Source organism: Phyllobates terribilis, unplaced genomic scaffold (genome assembly GCF_046119375.1).
Source record: "Phyllobates terribilis strain yellow unplaced genomic scaffold, ASM4611937v1 Scaffold_160__1_contigs__length_4322635, whole genome shotgun sequence".
NCBI lineage: Eukaryota > Metazoa > Chordata > Amphibia > Anura > Dendrobatidae > Phyllobates > Phyllobates terribilis.
The window spans coordinates 36,404-61,831 of NW_027362920.1; the positions used below are offsets into that span (position 1 = coordinate 36,404).

At 46.1% G+C, this 25,428-nt stretch overlaps 1 pseudogene; it reads right to left on the reverse strand.

Annotated features, from left to right (window-relative positions):
* Positions 1 to 376: 376 nt before the first annotated feature.
* Positions 377 to 25,428, reverse strand: part of LOC141207025 (dynein axonemal heavy chain 12-like) — a 63,258-nt pseudogene continuing 38,206 nt past the window's right edge.

Here is a 25,428-nt window from a genome sequence, read left to right on the forward strand (position 1 = left end):
CTGCCATAGCAACGCCAGGTCCTGGAAGGTATCAGGGGTCGTCGGAGAGGTAAGTAGACGACCCCCTCTCCTCCTGCTGTTTTCTATATGCCGCGATCACTATAGATCGTGGCATATAGAAGACAGCAAAGTGTTAACATCACTGGGACCTGATCCAATCAGGTCCCGATGATGTTCCCTGTCAGAGCTATCGCTCTGCACCGCACCTGCAGCGCTTGCAGGACCCTCGGGGTCCTGAGTGCTGCGGGACAACCCACCGTTTTTAAGCGTCCGCGCTGCACAGAGCCCAGGCTGCGCGGACTTTTATCTACAGTGGGCGGTCAGGAAGTGGTTAAATTTTAAAAAAAAAGTTACACAAAGTAAAATAGAGAGTTACCTTTTTGTTATCATCTAGGACTGTGTTCATACTTTCTATCCCTAGCGTATCAATAGGTCCATCAAAGATAACCCATTTTCTTTCCGGAGTCTCAGATAACGCAAACTCCCGGAAAGTATTAGCGACTATCCCATCGGTCCACTGCAAATGAAGAGAGGCATCAATAAAATTGCTCTTCCCATAAAATCCAATACAATCCAACAATTGAAAGGATTATTAAAGGGAACGCCTTGGATTATGATATTGATGATACACATGTATTGACTACACGTGGCCCCTATTGATGTGAACGTGCCGGCACCGGGAGAGACCCCAAGTAAGTGATTTGCATATATGCGGTCACATGCCAACTAAAAGTGCGTGACCTCACTCAAAGCAAGTGTATTGAGTGAGGCCAGACACAGTCTAGTCAGAATGTATCTGGAAGTATGCAAACTTATGCTAATTTCTGCCATAAATAATACAATTTGTTGTTTCCATGTCTGATGGGGAAAATAAAACAGTTTCCAATTTTTGTGCAAACAGGGAGTAAGTCATAATAAAATGATTGTCCGGCAATGTATGGCTGGGGTCTATGTCTCTGAAGGAACCCCTTCTACCATGTCTATAAGCCATAAAAGGGGAGATTTTCCCATTTTCAGCAAAGATATTAGTATTATAAACAATAATTCCAATCATAGACGAACCTCATGTGACACTGGATCAAACTGCCCGAACAGCTGCCCCATGGTGATGGCTTTAGGGTTCACTGTCCGGTAAATCACTTTTTCTTCTTCGCACCCTCGCTCATTCATAAGAGACAGCGTATCAGCGAGGACCTTCGTTTTTCCAGAGAACGGCTCTCCAACCAACATAAAACTGTACGGGATAAACAAAATGCAGCATGGTCCATTGCATAAAATGGAAACAGCGAAGAATAAATCCCCCGTCCCATGGACTTCTGTAGTTCCAGCTTACCCGTGTCTGACAATCATCATCTCATACGTCTGGATCATGTTCTCCAGGAAGACCTTCTCGGGCTGGATGTTGTGTCCAGCACAGCTCTCCTGTGCGCATTCGAGTAAATCCTGAGCAAAAGGAAGGTAAAATATTTCATCAGTCTGTTTACAGTGGATCCAATTAGAGGTGGGAGAATACATTTTCAGGACCCAGATCAGTATTCTGTGGCCGCTGGACGGGACCCCTGAGAGCCGCCTCTTAGCTGCCGGCATCCCCGACTCCTCTTCTGATTATATGGCCTGGTGTACATCATGCTGCAACCATAACGTCATGCCAGGCCGGCTAATCTGAAGAAGAGCCGGGGTGCAGGAAGAAATAAGATGGCTCTCAGGGGTCTCATTCAGTGCCCACCACTGACCTGATGTCACGCACAGTGTAGGAAAGACAAAGTGCGACACAAAGGGATGAGGGGAAGGGAGCCCAGACACTAGGGAAAGGGGGAAATGGAGACCTCCTAGGCTGATCTGCAATCACCCTGTCTCCCCTACCCACTCTATATTGGTTCCTCACCAATTGCCGCACAGGAAACTATCCCTGTATTTCCTTAGCGCTTGGCCCTGGATAGGGAAGGGGGGGTGAGCACTAGTCGATCCCCACTGACAACTAAAGACAGCAAGGGGAGACAGACACAGGGGAAGTAGCTTAGCTTGAGTCGACTTCAGAGAGATGGCACACACATCCTCTTAGCACCAGAGAGGAAGTAAGAACTGCACTTGCTCCAAGCCTTCACAAGGGGACATGTGAATATCACTGGCACCTCTGTGTAGCAACCAGGAAGTATTTAAACACCCAGGCCTGATTGTCAATTAGAGCAGGAGGGAGGTAGCCGCTGGTTCCTACAGTGAGACTGCTAAGAAGATGTCTGTAATGCCAAACAAAGGGATCTCCTGCAACCAACTGCAGCACGACTGTCTGTCACATCTGACGCACCCATGACACCTGGCCATTGAATCAGGCTCCTGCAAATCGATTCATTCATCTAAAAAAAAAATGTCTCCATAACCTACAACTAAACTAGCGATAAATCACTAACATGTTTTAACCATTTGTTTTCTACATCAGATCATCTTGCATTGGAGGTATAAGTGAGCCCCCTTACCTCTGGTGCCCCTGTGCTGCTGCCCAGGTTGCACTAATGGGACCGGACGATGAGTGACAAGGTCATGTAACCCAATTCCAAAGCAGTGGATCAGGATCGGGAGATTTCAATGGGATTGGTCTACCATCTACTGTGTATGGGGGCCTCATGACAGATTATGTTGGGGGACATAAAAATCGGGCGGTTGGAATTTAATCACCCGATCCTTACTTTCTGACCCTGAAATTAGCAGCTGCCATAAGATTCTGGCAGTGACTCTGTCATAGAGAAAACAGGAGCGAGCATTCCTGAATATGGGGGAGCCGGGAAAGATAACGGTCATCTAAATGATAGCTGGCCAGCTATATAGGAGCTATCACTTGCCATTAATATGCGATTTTATTACCTGGTGTACATGCCGGTGTTCTCCTGAATCCAGTGTTGTTTTTCTTTTGCTCCTGCGCCTCTCCATTCCTGAGATATAGCCTCTTTATAGAAATCTAGTTCATAATTTTTAATAGCCAAGTGGGTGTGGTCATCAAGTCCTCTCTGTGGGAGTCTTCAGGAAGGCCTTGCCCAGTTGGCTTAAAGGGCTAGAGGAGAGTGACAGATGTCAGGAACGGAGAGGAGCAGGAAGAAAAGAAAAACAATGCCGGAGTCAGGAGAACAGCGGCATTTACATATTTATGGCGAGGGACAAGTCCTCTTTAAGTCTTGGAAAACCCCTTTAAGACACTATTATATTTTAATACCTTATAGTCGGCTTTTGGAAGTTGAATGCCAGGGAACAGGTCGCTGGTAATCCCATTGAACAGAGGAATATCAGGAGACAAAGATTTGGGTTCGTTTACATCCTTAATTGACCGCAAGAGCTAAATAGAATGAAAAAGGATTAAATGATAAAATAATTCATATACAATATGACATGAAGCAATATTAAAAGTGAGGAACCCCATTACAAAGGAGCCGTCAGTTCTTGTGGTATGTCTGTATTAGTAAAGAATAGTATTCTCCAAAAAATAAGGATGAAACCTCTTTTCCTAAAACTCTACATTGTATCGTCCCTCTGTTATACCTCCTGGAAATGTATGTGTAAATGATATATAATGTATATATAATCTATATAGGGGACAACCCTATACAATCTGACTGTGCCCAAACAGTGGTGACATTGTCAGACTGTGTAGGGTACTCGTTATTGACAGATTTCAATTAATTCCTACATTTCCAGGAATGATAAAAGAGGAATGGAACGCTGCTGAGTTGCACTAAAATATGCTGCAGAATTGTTTTTCCATAGGGAATACATGTGACCTCTGTGTTGCACTGTTAATTGCCGGCTGCAGAATGAGTTAAGTGAGATACTGTCAGTGAACTCGTTTTTGCTGGCTGACGGGGAGTTTGTAAATGTTTTATCTGTCTTTTTCTGAGCTCCTCTCAGTTTATTTATGACCACAGACCTTATCAAAATTGAATGTGCAGGGAATCAAAAAGCCGGTGAAAGCCAAGCGATGCAACGTTTTTAATAAAACCCAATTGTTAAAATGATTTTTAGCCTAAAATACATGCGATTAAGTTAAAAATCAAAACTGTCCCATAAGATGAACAAGCTACGTGTTTAACAACTATAGTTTTGACATTTTTGCACAGATGAGATCTAACAAGCCAGGAACAGTAATGTGCAGAAATTATTTGCAAGTCTCTGTCTGCTACTATAAAATCATACAGCTTTAATTTTTGTGATCCAAATGCTTCTCGGTAAGATGGTAATGCTATCCTATACGAGATGTAAAGCGACCAACAGTTCAGAACTTACAAGAATCTCTTCATTTTCATGGGGGAATTTCAGCTTCAGATTGCCAGCAGCGATCAGCACAGCCTTTACTGCACGCATCCCATAATCATAATGGAACTGGGACGAGAGCAGCTCCGAGCACAGCCGGTAAGTCATTACCATCTTCACCGAGAGAGGTTTAGCGTGCAGAAAACCGTAAGAATAAAGGCAGATCTCCGCAATCAGAGCATAGTTGGGGACCATCATTGCTACAGTCCGGAAAAGAACCTGAAATGCGCAAACCAGATGGGTCAGTCAACAAATGAAACTAAATTACTGTAAACTAGGCATAGAGCCGGGGAACCCATTATATCCATTTACACTATCCTCCACCCCAGACCTAAAAGTGATGTGTCTATTCCACATCAGAAGAAATCAGTCAAAGTGTAGTTAAAGGGGTATTCCCATGTCCAAGATCCTGTCCCAATATGTAATAGGTATAATAATAATAATGTTTGCAAATATCTCCAATTAGAAATGTAGTATAGTTATTCTGATTAGCTATGTTTCTTACCCCATGTCCAGGACATTGCAGTAGCTTAGGTATCCATGGTTACGACCACTCATAGTAACAGTTAGTTACTTGCTAGTGGTTGTAACCATGGATACCTAAACTACTGCTATGCCCTGCACATGGGTTAAGCGACATAGCTAATCAGAAGAACTATACTATATTTCCAATTGGAGGTATTTGCTATTAATATTATTATTACACCTATTACATATTGGGATAGAATCTTGGAGATGGGAGTACTCCTTTAACACTTTCCAAATCTCTCTCCACACCTCTACTGTGTCCATTTTGGAAAATAGGAGAATGGGACATCAATATTAAGGAGCTTGCAGAAATGAGGGCATCAGGTGTTGTGATTATACATAGGAAATGTACAATCTCATATAGATTTCGGGGAGAATAATCCCTTTTATGAAATCTTATGTTTCTTTTGTAAACCTAGTATTTACTTGAAAGTTTGTGAACCCCTCAAAAATTTCTATATTACTGCATAAATTTGACTTCAAGCTACATCAGTCTGTGAGGTCACAAAGGAACTCAAGGTAACCTCTAAGCAACTAAAGGCCTCTCCTCACATTAGCTAATGTAATTGTTCATGAGTCCACCATCAGAAGGACAATGAACAACAATGGCGAGCATGGCAGGATTGCAAGGAGAAAGGCAATGCGATTTAAAATGCCACTGCTAAAACTCACCTGGGCACATCAATAGGTAACTGGAATAATGCTTTGTGGAAGGATGAGGCCAAGATAGAGATTTTAAGTGAGAAGCTATATGTTTGCAGAAAGAAAATACTGCATTACAGCATAAGAACCTCCTATCATCTATGAAACACAAAGATGGTAATCGTAACATGCTTTGGGCCTGTTTTGCTGCACTTGGCCAAGGACGGCTGCCATCATTGATGGAACAATGAATTCTAAAATCTATCAGCAAATGCTAAAGGAAAATATCAGGATATCAGTTCATGTACTGAATCTCAAGAAAACGTGGGTCATGCAGCAAGACAATGGCCCAAAGACACAAGTCGTTCTACAAAAGAATGGTTGAATAAACAAAGTTTTGGAATGGCCGAGTCATAGTCCTGAGCTGAATCCTATAGAAATGTTGTGGAAGGGCCCGATGCAAGGCACTGGGACTCTTTACCAGCTCAGAACGTCCCACGTAGCCAGGATTCATGGTAATGGCTACGAAGCAATTTGGGTTAAGCTTCAGTTCTGTTCCTTCGAAGATGAACATGTCCATCTTCATCTGGATGGCTCTCTGGATGCGGAGAATCTGTTGGGCCACCACGGACAACACCTCCAGCTCAATACGGTTAAACTCATCAAAACACGCCCATGCTCCCGATGAGGCCAGCCCTTGGAAAAACAAAAAAAAAGTATATACAGTACAGACCAAAAGTTTGGACACACCTCATTTAAAGATTTTCTGTATTTTCATGACTATGAAAATTGTACATTCACACTGAAGCCATCAAACTATGAATTAACACATGTGGAATTATATACTTAACAAAAAAGTGTGAAACAACTGAAAATATGTCTTATATTCTAGGTTCTTCAAAGTAGCCACCTTTTGCTTTGATGACTGCTTTGCACACTCTTGGCATTCTCTTGATGAGCTTCAAGAGGTAGTCACCGGAAATGGTCTTCCAACAATCTTGAAGGAGTTCCCAGAGATGCTTAGCACTTGTTGGCCCTTTTGCCTTCACTCTGCGGTCCAGCTCACCCCAAACTATCTCGATTTGGTTCAGGTCTGTTGACTGTGGAGGCCAGGTCATCTGGCGTAGCACCCCATCACACTCCCTCTTGGTCAAATAGCCCTTACACAGCACGGAGGTGTGTTTGGGGTCATTGTCCTTTTGAAAAATAAATGATGGTCCAACTAAACGCAAACCGGATGGAATAGCATGCCGCTGCAAGATGCTGTGGTAGCCATGCTGGTTCAGTATGCCTTCAATTTTGAATAAATCCCCAACAGTGTCACCAGCAAAGCACCCCCACACCATCACACCTCCTCCTCCATGCTTCACGGTGGGAACCAGGCATGTAGAGTCCATCCGTTCACCTTTTCTGCGTCGCACAAAGACACGGTGGTTGGAACCAAAGATCTCAAATTTGGACTCATCAGACCAAAGCACAGATTTCCACTGGTCTAATGTCCATTCCTTGTGTTCTTTAGCCCAAACAAGTCTCTTCTGCTTGTTGCCTGTCCTTAGCAGTGGTTTCCTAGCAGCTATTTTACCATGAAGGCCTGCTGCACAAAGTCTCCTCTTAACAGTTGTTGTAGAGATGTGTCTGCTGCTAGAACTCTGTGTGGCATTGACCTGGTCTCTAATCTGAGCTGCTGTTAACCTGCGACTTTTAAGAACCAAGAATATAAGACATATTTTCTGTTGTTTCACACTTTTTTGTTAAGTATATAATTCCACATGTGTTAATTCATAGTTTGATGCCTTCAGTGCGAATGTACAATTTTCATAGTCATGAAAATACAGAAAAAAATTTAAATGAGAAGGTGTGTCCAAACTTTTGGTCTGTACTATATAATCAAAAGATGTCAGCAGAACATCGGTTGGAGTCAGTTTATTATCTGCAATGGAGCAGCTTAACATTGTATGTACCTTTGACATTGCTATGTAGTCCAAACCATCAGAGCAGTTAAAGACCACACACTGCACGGCCAGCGCCTTGGCCAAATCTTTGGTGGTCTCAGTTTTTCCTGTGCCGGCCGGACCTTCTGGAGCTCCACCAAGATTTAGATAAAAAGCACCGATCTACCAATGAAACATGGAAGAACTGGTATGAAATATCAATAAACTTTCTAATAAGTTTCATGCATCATGCAAAAGTCAAAAAGATTTCTGAGCATAACCCATCACATCATAGCAGAGTCCGCTAGCATCTGTCAGTGAGCGGAGTGATGACCAGGCGTGGGGAGTTGCCCAGGTACTCATAGGCGGACTTCACATTGCAGTTGATGATTCGCACTCTCGCATTCTCATTCTCCCAGTAATAGCGGAGTTGGGCAAGCCACTGGAAGTCTGTTCATGAGAAACTCCTGAGCAATGTAGGAAAAGATAGTCAACCTCTAAGACACTGCAGAATCACGAGGGAGAGTTTCTAAAGGGAAGGCAAATGCACATACATTATAGGACAAAACTCCTAGTCACCGAATTCTGCTTTTTTCATTTAGTTCCATTGCCCACGGTGTATAACATCCGGACTCTCAGCCCCCAGTTTATAAAATCCGGCCTCTCCCGGTGTATAATATCCGTCCCCTTGCCCCTCAGTGTATAACATCCAGCCCTCGGACATGTATAACATCTAGCCCCTCGTACCCCTAGGGTATAACATCTGGCCCCTCGGCCTTGTATAACATTAAGACTCTCGCCCCCACCCGTGTATAACATCAATCCCCACGCCCCCCGGTGTATAACATCCGCCCTCCCATGCTGTGTGCTGTTACTAACATATGACAGAACGGCTGGTGGTGCAGAGCTCTCTGATACCAGCGCGGTCCTGTAATAGGAGCCACCAGGGTAACAAGTCTGGATATTAAATTTCTTCCCTCCTAAATCTTCCCCCATCACATGTGAGTGATATTATTAAGGAGTAGAAGGAACTGCAGCAACTCAGGAGACCCCGGAACATTACAGAGCAGGGTCACTGAGTGCTGAGGAGCAGAGGGCAGAACGCTTTCCTGACTCCATTGGTAACAACATCACCACAAACACTGCGCCCCCGCCAGGAGCTTTATGGCCGAGCAGCTGCATGCAGCCTTACATCACCAAGCACGATGCCGAGCGTCGGATGGAGTGGTGTGAAGCCGCCACCACAGAACTCTGGAGGAGACCTGTTCTGTGCAGTGACGGATCACACTTCTCTATCTGGCATCTGATGGACGAGTCTGGATTTGGTGAATGCCAGGAGAACGTTACCCTATTAACTGCATTGTGCCCGCTGTACAGTTTGCTGGTGGGGGTATGGCCTTGTTTTTAGGGGTTGGTCTAGGCCCCTTAGTTCCAGTGAAAAGATATCTTAATGCTTCAGCACAAGACATTTTAAACAATTGTAGCTTCCAACCCTAAGGGAATAGAAGAGCAGAACTGTTTCACACACGTTCTCAACCTCAACCCCACTAAACACCTTTAGGATGATTAATAAGAACAAATACTGCACAATGGCAGCATAAATATGTCACCGCAACATAGGGAAGAACAATGTCAGTCACACATCAATTACATTGCCATATGTCTGCTCAGGCTTAGAATGGCTGACCATTCAGAGAATTACATAATACCTACAAAGAAACCGAACAAAAGGTCATTAAAGGAATTGACATAAAAACCCTTTATTAGTACATCCATGGTTATGGAAGGACACCGCACAGAGGAGGGCACACACACCATTGATAGAAAATATTACACACCGCACCTAGGCCATCCAAAACACTGACTATAAAGAATATCAATTGTGGCAATGAGTCATATACAGGGGACGCCGACACATACAGATGCCAAAACATTCCTATATAGGGACCACCATCTCAATATGCAGAAATGACTACTGCCCCATAGACGTCATTGTAAGTACACCCCAAGATTGCTTTACTGTGACAAGATCAATTGTGTCCTATGAAAACTCAAAGAAAAGAGGGGGGAATATAACATAGATATGGAAAGAAGATAGGAATGTGGTGAAATGTATGAAGGTGCTCTGCATATTGAGCTGTGATATCTGTAGAGGGACGGACTCCATATTAACATCCTGTATATGGATTTAGAATAGGAGGCCATAAAAGCCCCTGTAGGTGTAATGTGGAGGGGGCACAATACCTTTCTCCATGTAGTGTATGATAAATAGAACATGGTATTGGAAAGTTTGGTGCCAGCCATGATGTTTGCACAAACCTGTTTGGATCATTTCCATGACCACGTCACGAGCGTGCCCCTCTATGGTGACGAGAGCCCCCAATGTGGTGCGAGTCTGCTGGGACAATTTGCCTCCTCGCACAAGCTCCACAATATCATTTAGCTGGAGGTGCAGATTATCATAGGAGTTTTTCAGGCCCTACAAGAAGGATGTAACGGTGAAATCATCTGCAGAAACATTCATAGAACATACATATTGCAAGGGGGCTGAAATCTATACAGATTATAAGCTGCAGACTAGATTGAGAACTCCACAATATGCAGGCACTTTTTAATGTACACAACAATTTTACAACATATCTTTATAGAAGTTGGAGATCTGGATTGAACCCAGAGCTCCAAATACCCAGATGTACCTCTATAAAACCCTGCCACAAACAGCATGGAAAACTCAATGCAGATGGATTCATTTTATGCTGGTATTATGGGAAATCCCATACAATGTCTTCCCTTATTGGTAGATATGACGCGAGTAGAGATGAGCGAATGGATTTGCAGGACTCTGGTCCAACAGTCGGGTCAGTATTCCACGGCCGCAGGACCGGAGCTCCATGAAACAGCATCTCCGGCTCCTCTTTTGATGTCGATGTCATAGTTGTGGTGTGAGGCACAAATGACATCACGCTTGGCCGGCTAATCAAAAGAGGAGCCAGGGATGCCGGCATGTAAGAGGCGGTTAGCAAGGCTCCCATCCAACAGCCGCAGACTACTAACCTGCTCTCTTAGACCAAGGTCCTGCAAATTTAGTTGCTCATCTCTAGACAAGATGCATGAATCAATGCAAAATCCCAACTATCAAATACTATGGAGCCTTTTGGGTACCTTCAAGATATTGAGCCGCTGAACAACTGCAACCCCCAGGAGAAGACCCCTGGGCAAGAACAGTACATGGGCTCTTTGCAGTCTAATAACATACTGTGAAAGAAGCTACTTGCATCTTTTGATGTGAATGTGGGTCCCCTTACCTCTGTTGCACCAATGGTATATCCGCCCCTGGAAACTCCTATAAGCTGCGTCCCTGGATATGACAATCTATTAGCAGGAGAACACATGAAGTCTGTCTATGAATGTATATATATGTATTTCTCCCAGAAAATTATTACAATTACACATGTTTTGTTGTTCACATGTTCATTTAATTTGTGTGTATTGGAACACAAAAAGAAGATATTGGTCAACAATTTTGGTTCTCAAGTCCTCAGACAGTTCTCTTTTCCTCTTTCTGTTCTCCCTACTTAGTGTGGCACGTAACAACGCAAAGATTGAGTCAACTTTTCCCCTTTGTATCGGGTTTCAGGTGTGATTTTCATATTGCCCACACCTTTTACTTGCCACAGGTGAGTTTGAACGAGCATCACATGCTTGAAACAAAATTGTTTACCCACAATTTTGGAAAGATGCCAACAATTTTGTCAGGCCCATTTTTGGGGTTTTGTGTGAAATTATATCCAATTTGCCTTTTTTCTCTGTTTTTTTGTGTTGTTCCAATACACACAAAGGAAATAAACATGTGTATAACAAAAAATACACATGCAATTGCAATAATTTTATGGAAAAATACTTCAAGGGTGCCAACACTTCCAGCCATGACTTTATAGTGAAGCCACCTTGATCAGTAAAGGAGCTTATGCCGTACCTCTGGGCCACTGCCGATAGCTTCATGCCCTTCACTTGTCCAGAACATCTGAGACACACAGAGCACGACCTGTCCCGGCCATTCCCTCACCCAGTCTTTTCTTGCAGTCTCAGGGTACGCCTTTTAAAAAACAAAGTTAAATTACGTTGACAGAAGCATTTTAGAGAGGGACAACCTTACTAGTATTATCCAGCAAATTCATTTCTACCGATTGCAGGTAGAAGATCTGCTACCTGGCTCTATAGCAAGAGATACATCATCCACAAATCATTCACTGCTGCCAAATAATCTTATACAAATATAAAAGTACTAGATTAGTTCCAATTAATGCTTTTGGTCTGTAGGTAGATCCGTACCATTCGTGACCGAGCAATAACATCATGCACGCTCCTTAACATGACATCTTCCCCTTGGATGAGCCACTTCTCCACGGCCCCCCGAGCCTCGGAGGTGGAGATGGTCTGGATGAGCTCTACGCGTTCCCCCTCGGTGCTGTACATGGCTTTGATGTCCAGGTTAGGAAGGAACTCCAGCTTTGCGATGCCTTCAAAGCCCTTCTTTAGATGTGGTTGGACCCGCAGAGGATCTTTAGTCTCAGAGAGAATTTCTAGCATTTCGTCGTTGGACAGGAAGAAAAAGCTAAAGCGAAAATGCACAATATGATAAAAATGTCATTAAAGTATTGGGTCAGGCGCCATTTGTATTAGTGTCTATGTGAGAAAATAGAAAAGCAAAGCTTTAAAGTAAAGATTCAGTCCCCATACACATTGGATTAAAATAGTTTAAACCTGACGATTGCAGCAGGACCGGCCTACCCACTGATGTGTATGGGGGTCTCCTGACTCTCCCCCGATAGAGGATGTCAGGGCCAGAAGGATCGGGCAGATGGGATTTCAATACCCGGTCTTTTGGTTCTCAGGGGAGATAACCCGCTGCCGGAGGTGTCCAGTACCGACTTTCTCCTCTCTCCCCATTAAAAACACATGACTGTTCAGCAGAATATGTGGGAGTCAGGAGAAATAGCCAAATAACCATTCAGACCACGGGTATCTCATATCTCATGCGTATGGCTAGCTTAAAGGGGCTATCCAGCTTTGGGAACTTTTTTTTCTTAACAGAAATGGGTATTCCCATCTCCAGGATTCTACCCCAATATGTAATAGGCATAATAATAATAATATTAGCAAATAGCTCCAATTAGAAGTGTAGTACAGTTCTTCTGATTTGCTTTGTCGCTTACCCCATGTGCAGTGCATTGCAGTAGCTTAGGTTACGACCACTAGCAAATAACTGTCACTATATGAGTGGTCGTAACCATGGATACCGAAGCTACTGCAATGCCCTGCACATGGGGAAAGCGACATAGCGAATCAGAAGAACTATACTACATTTCTAACTGGAGGTATTTGCTAATATTATTATTATTACTACGCCTACTACATATTGGGATAGGATCTTGGAGATGGGAATACCCATTTATTTGCGAGTATTTGCGACAATTCAGTTTCATTAAAAATGTTGCACCGTTAGGCTTTTTGTTTCCTGCACATTCAGCTTTGATGTGATCTGTGGTCATAAATCGGCTAAGAGGAGCTGAAAAAAGACAGATTACAAATAAGTCCAATAGCCAGCGCAACACAGAGCCAATAGAAGGCAAACAGTGCAAAATTATTAATGAAATCCAATTACAAAAATGATTTCAATGCGTTTAAATAAGAAAAAAAAAAATTTCTTTAAGTAGTATATAGAATCATTGCAACAAGTGAAAGGACTATACCGTGGGAAAAAAGCCTCTTCTTCTCCAGATAGGCATTCAGCCCTTTCATGATTTTATCCAGAAGCACATTGCTGTCCTGAAGTTTTTCCAGAAGTCCGGTCAGAGAAGTGGCGCTTAAAACCTAAAACAAAGTAGATAGCCCATAAGTAAGATTCCATTATATAGTTATAGAGACTGAAAAAAGGTCACATTCATTGACTATTGTGCCAATAGTTCATATTGAAAAAAAAATGAGAACCTATTTGGATAGAAAATAGAAGATGCGGGAGGCTGGAGTCCAGGCAGTGCGGAGCCCCATAACCCGGAATCCTTGTGATGGAAGCATCAGGACACGGACTCTTGGAAAACATCAATCCTGGATGCAAGATGACCATGCTTTCTTGTATCAGTCCACCATGAAGCATCCATTTACCTTCGGGTCTTTAACGCAATGTTTCATGATCTCTCTCCAGTTTCTGTCCACAGTCTGGAATAAGCGTCCTTCTTCAGGCTTTGCTGCATGATGTCCTCAGAAGAGAATATGGGGTCTAGATAAAGCCACTGGGCCTGCACCTTCAGCCATTCATCAATGGTTTCCTGGATCCTTATCAGTCGTTCCTCCCATTGCTTAAAGGAGGAGAGCAAAAAGTTAATTACACATAAAATGAAATTGATAGAAAAAAAATGCTATCATTTTAGAAGATAAATTTTCAATGGATATGAATTCTGAATTGTTGGACATTTGTAGGGAAAGTTTGGTGAGACTCCTTGATACCATCCCCTTTACATGTAAGCTGGAGCCGCATGTAACTTTAGCCTCGGAGATCCTAATGAAACCTTATCTTCTGCTAATAAGCAAGTGAATATTTTATACCTTGATTTCTTTCTCATAGGGCTTGATGAAAGGCAATCCCCTCATTGTCTGAGTCTTCACAATTTGGTCATCCAGAGTGGTTTGGATTTCATCCACTGCTGATAGAATAGAAACGCCAGATTCTCGATAGGGACTGGTATTATAGGATATGGAGTCCCACATTTCTTCCATGGTATGCATCGCCTTCTACAGGGAAAACTCCTAATAAGAAAACACAGAAACTTTTCACTAGTAGCAGATTCCTCTTTGTTCCGACATTTGCCAACAGGGGATAGCGAGACGGCCTTCATTCACATTAGATTGTTGGCTGATCAAGTTGACTTTTAGGTTGAGCTTTAGGTTGGTCATTAAGGATACCCAACAGCTATCTATTCCACCCCATCTCTCAAAATATACATGCATGCCTATCTGACCTCAGCGTGCATATGTCCTGTACATGAAGAGGAGAGTAAGCAGATGTCAGTCTCAGCTAACTGGACTATTTGCCAAACAGACAGTTGAAATTCAAGTTATCACCTCCACATTTGTGATCGTCATTCCCCCATCTCAACCCCATGCACATTGGATGGTTAGTTCTGTCAAAAATGTAGGTTCGGCCAATATATCTAAAGTAAGTGGGTAAGTGACCAGTTTCATACTGTAAAAAAAGTTGATCTGGTCGCACTATTGAGATAGCAACTGGTGAAACTGCTACACTCTTGAGAAATCCACTGGTGAAACTGTCATACTCTTGAGAAATCCACTGGTGAAACTGTTATACCCTTGAGATAGCCACTGGTGAAACTTTTATACCCTTGAGATAGCCACAGGTGAAACTGTTATACCCTTGAGAGAGCCACTGGCGAAACTGTCACACTCGAGATGGCCACTGGCAAAACTGTTACACTCTTAAGATAGCTACTGGCGAAACTGTCACACTCTTAAGATAGCCACTGGCGAAACTGTCACACTCTTGAGATAGCCACTGGCAAAAAATCCACTGGTGAAACTGTTATACCCTTGAGATAGCCACTGGTGAAACTGTCACACTCTTGAGATAGCCACTGGCAAAACTGTCACACTCTTGAGATAGCCGGTGGCAAAACTGCCACATTCTTGAGATAGCCACTGGCGAAACTGCCACACTCTTCAGATAGCCACTGGCGAAACTGCCACACTCTTGAGATAGCCACTGTTTAAACCATCACACTCTTGAGATAGCCACTGGCAAAACCGTCACACTCTTGAGATAGCCACTGGCAAAACCGTCACACTCTTGAGAATGCCACTGGTGAAACTGTCATACTCTTGAGAAAATCCACTGGTGAAACTGTTATACCCTTGAGATAGCCACTGGTGAAACTGTCACACTCTTGAGTCAGCCACTGGCAAAAAATCCACTGGTGAAACTGTTACACTCTTGAGATAGCCACTGGCAATACCGTCACACTCTTGAGATAGCCACTGGAGAAACTGTCACACTGTTCAGATAGCCACTGGCGAAACTGTAACACTCTTGAGATAGCCACTGGCGAAACTATCACACTCTTGAGATAGCCACTGTTGAAACCATCACACTCTTGAGATAGCCACTGGCAAAACTGTCACACTCTTGAGATAGCCACTGGCAAAACTGTCACACTTTTGAGATAGCCACTGGCAAAACTGTCACACTCTGGAGATAGCCACTGTCGAAACCATCACACTCTGGAGATAGCCACTGGCAAAACTGTCACACTCTTAAGATAGCCGCTGGAGAAACTGTCACACTCTTGAGATAGCCACTGGCGAATCTGTCACACTCTTGAGAAATCCACTGGTGAAACTGTCACACTCTTGAGATAGCCACTGTCGAAACCATCACACTCTTGAGATAGCCACTGGCAAAACTGTGACACTCTTGAGATAGCCACTGGCGAAACTGCCACACTCTTGAGATAGCCACTGGCGAATCTGTCACACTCTTGAGAAATCCACTGGAGAAACTGTCACACTCTTAAGATAGCCACTGGAGAAACTGTGACACTCTTGAGATAGCCATTGGAGAAATTGTGACACTCTTGAGATAGCCACTGGAGAAACTGTGACACTCTTAAGATAGCCACTGGAGAAACTGTGACACTCTTGAGATAGCCACTGGCGAATCTGTCACACTCTTGAGAAATCCACTGGAGAAACTGTCACACTCTTAAAATAGCCACTGGAGAAACTGTCACACTCTTAAGATAGCCACTGGAGAAACTGTGACACTCTTGAGATAGCCACTGGAGAAATTGTGACACTCTTGAGATAGCCACTGGAGAAACTGTGACACTCTTAAGATAGCCACTGGAGAAACTGTGACACTCTTGAGATAGCCACTGGCGAATCTGTCACACTCTTGAGAAATCCACTGGAGAAACTGTCACACTCTTAAGATAGCCACTGGAGAAACTGTGACACTCTTGAGATAGCCACTGGCGAAACTGTAACACTCTTGAGATAGCCACAGGCGAAACTGTCACACTCTTGAGATAGCCACTGGCGAAACTGTAACACTCTTGAGATAGCCACAGGCGAAACTGTCACACTCTTGAGATAGCCACTGTCGAAATCATCACACTCTTAAGATAGCCACTGTCAAAACTGTCACACTCTTAAGATAGCCACTGGAGAAACTGTCACACTCTTGAGATAGCCACTGGCGAATCTGTCACACTCTTGAGAAATCCACTGGTGAAACTGTCACACTCTTGAGATAGCCACTGTCGAAACCATCACACTCTTGAGATAACCACTGGCAAAACTGTGACACTCTTGAGATAGCCACTGGCGAAACTGCCACACTCTTGAGATAGCCACTGGCGAATCTGTCACACTCTTGAGAAATCCACTGGAGAAACTGTCACACTCTTAAGATAGCCACTGGAGAAACTGTGACACTCTTGAGATAGCCACTGGCGAAACTGTAACACTCTTGAGATAGCCACAGGCGAAACTGTCACACTCTTGAAATAGCCACTGTCGAAACCATCACACTCTTAAGATAGCCACTGGAAAAACTGTCACACTCTTGAGATAGCGACTGTCGAAACCATCACACTCTAGAGGTAGCCACTGGCAAAACTGTGACACTCTTGAGATAGCCACTGTCGAAACCATCACACTTTTAAGATAGCCACTGGTGAAACTGTCACACTCTTGAGATAGCCACTGGCGAAACTGTCACACTCTTGAGATAGCCACTGGCGAATCTGCCCATTTGGTAGACAGCTATTTCTCCCAATACACATTCACACCCTGCTCGGCTGAGCATGCATGCTTAATTAAACAGCGAGATGGGAAAAAGTCCCTGACAAACAGTTTGCAGCAATTTATTCCTTGTGGGAACTAAATGTTCTGCTTTCTAAAATGTAAAAAGCTCCAGCACTTTCCCCTGACAGCTATCGGCTTTCTTTTAACTCAATTCTCATTTAGTTTTTTTTCGGTTTTCCATCGTTTGTTATTCATTTCAATAACAGGATAGTATTCTCGACCACCGATACACATTTATTAGCCAGAGATGCTTACCTTACTAGCTGCCACACTAATCTGTTCACACTGGTGTAAGTGCGGATCCAAGCTCAGCTCCAGAACCTTCCTCAGGCTGGTGCCAGAATTCGGAGTGAGCTCAGAGCCAACTATCTCAGACATCTGGAGCCAATGTTGGGTTCTGATTCCTGGGTTGCAAAGGATGTTCACCAGAGGGATATATTCCTGAAAAGGAGTCAATCATAATCAGTGTCCCGGGATTACGGCTACAAAAATGAATTAAAGGGTTATTCCCATCTTCATAGATATTGTAAAAACCTGCACTTTTGCAATTTACGGCTTCTTGACATTTGCAGCCGTTCTTGAGATATTAACACTTTTCTTTTGTTTAGAGATCGTTGCCTAGGAGACCGACCACCGCTGCTGTCTCGATAGTAACCACTGTGCTGAAGTTGGCTGGGATTGGGAGGTAACAGCGCGCTCCAGCAAACCGGGCCCAGATTACTGATATATCCATTATTTGATGCATCTACCTTAAAAGCCTTGATTTGCTCGGTGATGGCAGAACACATGAGAACTATGCGGCTTTCCTTCTTTTCCTCGTCCACCGAATCCTTATCTTCAGACAGTGTCCGGTGTTGAGCCGCCTTTTTCTTCTCCTCTTCTAACGTCTTCTGCTTCTGCTGAAATAGTTTCATCATCTTGTAGACCTCTTGGAAGAATTCGTCCACCTCGGCTTCCATGCTTTCTACGTTCAGGTCAAGGAAAGCGCCGTCGATCCACCTGGAAGCGTGAGATTTTTCAAGACATATTTTGATAAATTTCATGTTTTTAGCTCATCTATTACTGTTTATTCTGCTTTTTTTCTCTTCTACATCTATGGCTATGGTTGTCCCATAAATAATGTTTAATCACCTATCCACAAGGTTGTTGATAAATATCTGATCACTGGGAGTCCGACTGCTGCAGCCCCCAGCAGTTTTGAAAGCGGTGGTCCTAGATACAGCTTTGTGAATGAAGCATGTGTGCATCTATGGGAGTGATGGTTACGCATGCGCATGACTGCTCCCATGAATGGAGCACTGGCTACGCATGCGCACTATCACTCCATTCACACAGTGGACTTAGGAACCTCTGTCCTCAGGATTACTGGAGGACCCTGTGGTTAGAGCACCCCTACCGATCATACATTTATCTCCTATTTTGCAGAAGGGATTGTCCGGCCTTGGGTTACAAGTCTACAGTCTATGTAACTGCGGACTTGTAAATTCTCACATTGCACCTGTAGCACCCTGAGGATTCGGCTGCTACAGGGGTATTGCACCTCAACCCAGAGGTGTGATATTCCACTCCCGGGTAAGGATGGAGTGTGGAACTGAGCTCAGATAGACTGCATGCACTACATACATCCCATTTCAGAGGAGCAGGCCGACGGTACTCCCACTTAGAAATGTGCAGGTACAACCGAGCCTGTTCCTGGCTGGAGTGGGAGGGGGGTGGTACATCCCATGTAGTGTAGGGGCAGATAGGGGGAGCAGTCTGGGTAGTGTTAGGAGCTCATTGGGTGCTGGTCACCTGAGCTCACACATAGAGGGATATATAAGGAGGGCACCAACTTAGATCAGGGTCAGACGCTGAGAACAAGTCAGTTGGAGAGGAGAGAGAAGGAAACAGCAGCCCTGGAGAGAGAGAGAGTGGAGCAGAGAAAGACCCAGAGGGGGAAGACTGAAGGGACCCAAGAACCCAAATTAGAGCACCGGGTGAGGAGTCAGCAAGAGGGTACCGGAACCCAAGCTGGTGGGGGCAAAGACATTCCCCAGCCAGAGACCGGAGACCGTGGGCAGTGTCTGTCACGGTCACCCACCACATTCACCCCGAAGGCACACCACATGAAGGGTCAGGGAACCCAGGGCCAAGGGTGTCCCAAAAGAAGGCCCGAGGGAGCTGGACCTAGGTGAATCACTGGTGGGGACGGCTGAAGAAAGGACAGAGGGAGAGCTCAGGGCCACGCTCTGGACTTGTTTGGGGGTTGGCCGGATCCAGGACCTGGTGGACGCAGCACGGCTCGGGTGGTCACTAGCAGCTGGAGTGACCAGTACAACATCAGCAGTAAGTAAACACCCTTAACTGCACAACCCGAGTCTGTCTTCATTGCCGGCTGCATCGCACCACCACAACCCCCATCCTCTGCGCCTGTCCCCTCTGAGGCTATACCCCTCCCGTTGGGGGTTATCTCACCAAGCTGCGCACCCACCATCAGCCTCAGCGGACCCTGCAGCAGCGGCGGCCACAGTGACCGCATCACAACGGGTGGCGTAGTCGACACAAAAGAACTTTAGTAACATCTGTAAAGCTGCCACATAACACTTAGCTTGACGCCCTGGGCACGGGACCGGGTCACAGCCGCTCGGAGACTACAACCCCCCATCTGATCCGGTGCCGGGTATTCCCCTCAAAAAGGAATATGTCCCAGGGGGCGCGTCAACTTTGGCGTAGTCGGCAGGATTACGTGCCCGCAACACCCGGGTACTGCGTGCCTGAAGAAAAGTGCAAGTTTACCTCAGAAAGAAGACTCCTGCCAGTTCCGGAGGGTCCACGCCATCGGACTCCATCACCAGTCGTTTCCCGCCGATTGTCCGCCATTTCCAGCTTGTTCCCGCCATCTGCCGAGTTTCCCGCCACTGGGAAGCGATTCCCGCCAAAACCGCAGATTTCCCGCCTTGGAAGAGCAGCGGACGCCATTATGGGCGTGCCAAAGGAGGGCAAGAGGCCACCTCCAATCGTGGGCCAGGACAGAAAATGGCACCAAAAGTGGAAACCGCCCCCACCAACAGAGACTGTGATGCTGGAGGTGTCTGTCAGCGTGAAAGAACTCCCCCTGGAGCTGACAGTCACCGAGTTGCCCCGGGACCGCCCTCGAAGTGGGAGGAGACGAAAGAGAAGAGAAAAGATGGGTGTCGCTTGGAGCAGTCTGGAGCGAGCGCACCCGGAGGCAAGAGGTCTAACAAGGAGTAGCGGAGAAGCTCACCCGGAGATGGAAAGAAAGCAGAACAGCACCGGCCCGCTGGCCAGGAGTCTGCTAGAGACCGAGGAAGGAGGGCAGAGCAGCACCGGCCCGCTGGCCAGGAGCCTGCCGGAAGCAGAGCAGAGCAGCACCGACCCGATGGTCAGGAGCCTGCTAGAGTCCACAACCCCGCTAGGTCTAGCGGAGATCCTAGCGCAGCTCCCCCGAGACCGGGAGTGTGCACAAACTGCCCTGGAGGGCCTCGCAAGGAGGATGGCCCGGGTACAGCGCGAGATACTGGCGGAGTGGAGCCGGGAGATGACCCAGCAAGCAGAGACCAGTCAACGGAGCACGCTACCCTGGAAGAGGAAGCAGACCGCCTCTGAGGATGGCGCAGGAGGACCCAAGGCCGGAGACGGCGCCGAGGAGGGAGCCGAACGCATGGAGGCAGGTAAAGGGGACGCCTATACCCCAAGCCGTGACACCGCTTACCTGCCCCAGCTCCCCGTCGCAGAGCCCGAAAGTCCCCCTGCTGTGCCCGTAGCCGCCATGTCACCGCCATGGACTAGGCCCCGACCGGAAGCCGCCGCAGCGACCCCTGTGACGTCACGCGCCTCGACCCGGAGCGTGACAAAGCAGGAATTACCACCAGCCTGGTCGCAAGGCCTAGTACCCCCGGGCGCCGCACCACCAACAGCGCCCCCTACCTCCGCGGAGCCTCCGGCCTGGCCGCAAGGCCAGGTAGCCCAGGGCGCCGCCGTCCTAACGGTGCCCTTCACCTTCCAGGTGCCCCAGGCCTGGCCGCAAGGCCTGGGCAACCCGGGCGCCACCACCACCGCGCCCATAAGACCAAGAGTGCCGCATCTGGGAGGAGCCAGAGGACCCGGACGGGTCTGAAGAAACATCATATCAAGAAAGAGCAGGAGGAAGACGCCGTTGAGTGCGGCAGAGCAAGTGCTGTAAATAGTTACCCAATCGGGGTATATAGAAACTGAAACTGTTGCTGCTAAAATAGTCCCCGTTGGGACCAGTGAACTGTTTACCCGTTAACCCCTTCATCCTACAGGCTGAGGACTGTGAGCAGCCATTCCCTTCCCTCTACCTGGCCGAGGACTGAGAGCGGCCAACTTCCAACTTCTCCCTGTATATAGTTGCGCGTCCTAAAGCGCCCCCTACCGGTTTTATAGAAAACCAGATTTTCTAAGAGACTGTCGCACTTTTCCCGGACACACGTTGCACAGTGTCCGGAGGAGGAACCAGAGACAAGAGAAGTCTACGAGAATGTTTATATAAAAAGTTTTATATATATATAATGTTTATATGTTTTATATGTTCATATAAAAATTTTGTATGTTTTGGTGTTTTATGTCTTACAGCCCGAGGACGTGCTGTGATTTACCAGGGGGGAATGTAGCACCCTGAGGATTCGGCTGCTACAGGGGTATTGCACCTCAACCCAGAGGTGTGATATTCCACTCCCGGGTAAGGATGGAGTGTGGAACTGAGCTCAGATAGACTGCATGCACTACATACATCCCATTTCAGAGGAGCAGGCCGACGGTACTCCCACTTAGAAATGTGCAGGTACAACCGAGCCTGTTCCTGGCTGGAGTGGGAGGGGGGTGGTACATCCCATGTAGTGTAGGGGCAGATAGGGGGAGCAGTCTGGGTAGTGTTAGGAGCTCATTGGGTGCTGGTCACCTGAGCTCACACATAGAGGGATATATAAGGAGGGCACCAACTTAGATCAGGGTCAGACGCTGAGAACAAGTCAGTTGGAGAGGAGAGAGAAGGAAACAGCAGCCCTGGAGAGAGAGAGAGTGGAGCAGAGAAAGACCCAGAGGGGGAAGACTGAAGGGACCCAAGAACCCAAATTAGAGCACCGGGTGAGGAGTCAGCAAGAGGGTACCGGAACCCAAGCTGGTGGGGGCAAAGACATTCCCCAGCCAAAGACCGGAGACCGTGGGCAGTGTCTGTCACGGTCACCCACCACATTCACCCCGAAGGCACACCACATGAAGGGTCAGGGAACCCAGGGCCAAGGGTGTCCCAAAAGAAGGCCCGAGGGAGCTGGACCTAGGTGAATCACTGGTGGGGACGGCTGAAGAAAGGACAGAGGGAGAGCTCAGGGCCACGCTCTGGACTTGTTTGGGGGTTGGCCGGATCCAGGACCTGGTGGACGCAGCACGGCTCGGGTGGTCACTAGCAGCTGGAGTGACCAGTACAACATCAGCAGTAAGTAAACACCCTTAACTGCACAACCCGAGTCTGTCTTCATTGCCGGCTGCATCGCACCACCACAACCCCCATCCTCTGCGCCTGTCCCCTCTGAGGCTATACCCCTCCCGTTGGGGGTTATCTCACCAAGCTGCGCACCCACCATCAGCCTCAGCGGACCCTGCAGCAGCGGCGGCCACAGTGACCGCATCACAACGGGTGGCGTAGTCGACACAAAAGAACTTTAGTAACATCTGTAAAGCTGCCACATAACACTTAGCTTGACGCCCTGGGCACGGGACCGGGTCACAGCCGCTCGGAGACTACAACCCCCCATCTGATCCGGTGCCGGGTATTCCCCTCAAAAAGGAATATGTCCCAGGGGGCGCGTCACACCCACTGCGAGGATTTTCCGGTGCCGGGAACGGGCTGTTATGTGACCACAAGTATGTGATTTGCATACTTCTGACCACATTCCGACTAGACGTGTCTGGCTCCACTCAATATGCTTGCATTGAGCAAGGCCGGATATGTCTAGTTGGGATGTGACCGTATGTATGCAAATCACATACTTGCTGTCACACGCCTGTGCTCCCGATGCAGTGGAATCCTTATAACGCGCACAGTACACATGCTGTGAGGATTCACATGTCTGCAGTCACATGGAGTGACTGCAGACTTGTGCCCCAAGGCCGGACAGCCCTTTAATAACACATAATCCCCTTGTAATATATGCAAGACTTTTGGCGCTTGGTTATTTCCAGGACCGAAGAACAGTGATGGGGACAGAACGATTGGTTATTAGATATACTTTGACCCTATAACGTTACAAGGGACAAAGTGCTGTAGATAAAGATGATTTTTGCTGCCATAAATGATTCGTTCCCGGCGAATTAGTGTTTTGCTTGTTTATCGGGTGATTACTGGCACATTTACACAGGCTGATAATTGGTAATGATCATCAGCTTGTTTAAATGCGCCATTTACTCTCCACTACAGATCACGTATGGTGTTAATAAATAACGGTATGCCAAGAGTTAACTCAGAATTCCCCAATGGGGTGCACATACTTTTTTTCAGTTTTTTGCCATTTGTAAATCAGTGCAAAAAGTTTCTGGTAAGGTTCGATGTTGACTTTGAAGAATCCAGCTGAGGGTATGTTGTAAGGTCCCATTTATACAGTGCTTCTTCTTTGTTAATATAAGCCAACGCCTCCTCTGCATCTGCTATTCGCTTCTGTACAGTCCTCACATCTGTCACTTACTGAAACCAGGCACAATAAACACAGATAAGTAAAGGGTTAACCGGACTGCCTCCATTAAAGAAAATGAGTTAGACGCAACGCATTTCAGGCCTATTGGAACAACGCGTTTCAGGCCTATTGGACGCAATGCATTTCAGGCCTATTGGACGCAACGCGTTTCAGGCCTATTGGACTCAAATCGTTTCAGGCCTATTGGACGCAACACGTTTCAGGCCTATTGGACGCAATGCGTTTCAGGCCTATTGGACGCAATGCGTTTCAGGCCTATTGGACGCAACGCGTTTCAGGCCTAGTGGACGCTTTCATACGTCAGTGCTCAGGTGTGACGACTGCCTCTGACCTGCCTTTGCTTGACTGCACTTCAGGTTAAGCACTAGGGACTGCCTCTATAAAGACTGTTCTGGCTGATAATGGTGGTCAGTCGGGTTTATGTTTTTTTCATAGGTTTTTTTTGTATAGCAAAAATAATGCTGCAGTCAAGGGCGTAACTACAGTGCGTGCAGGGGGTTGCAATTGCATCTGGAGCTAAGGGGGGCCCAAAAGGTCTCTTTGACTCATATGAGAAGATCACTACTATTAAAGACCTGCAATAGTTGGGGGCCCTAATGGAGATTTTGTATTGAAGCTTCAGGTTACACTATTGGCTGTAGTCTCAATATTCTTGATTCTTGCCTTTAAAAAGGGATAGAACCCCCCCCCCCAAAAAAAAAACCAACAACATAAAAAAGGCCTAATGCAACTCCAAACCAGAGTTAGGGAGCATTTTATAACTACTTCCCAGGAACGCTCGTTTAAGGATAATTGTGCAGTATAAATAGGCTGCCAATCACCGACGAATGGCCAAACGCTTGTTCGTCGGGTGAAATGATCTTTTGTGTTGCACAAAAAAATTATCATTCACGACAACAATGATGCGTTTTGGGGTAAAAAGGATCTGTACAAATATGAAAAGAGTCTTAAAGTAATGAAAATAAGAAGAGGGAAAACTATAACACAGCCTGTGAGTATCATACCTGCTGCATCATATCCAGCTCAGAGCACTCTGCAAATTCTTCCATCCGACGCAAAAGTTTCTCCAGTTCCAGCACAAGCTTCTCTCTTTTCCCCAGAAGCTCGCCCTCTCCTTTACGCTTGGCGTTTTCAATCAGCTTTTAGAAAGGAACAGTTATCAAAAAATGCTCCCTGAGCGTCCCCTGTTTAATTACCTGGACACTGCAGGGGGCTGCTGCTTCATTGGAGCTGGCACCCGAGACCCCATTTTCAGAAATGAGCCCACATACCTGGTCGTTTTCATCAAACACTGGGTTGATATTTTTTGGCCACAATAACACTGTTGAGTTCAGGATGATATCTTCAGGTACAAATAAATGAACATCTAGAAGATAATTCATCCTCCGCTGACACTCCTAAAATTAAAAAAATGAAACTCACTATGTATTAATGTATCTAGC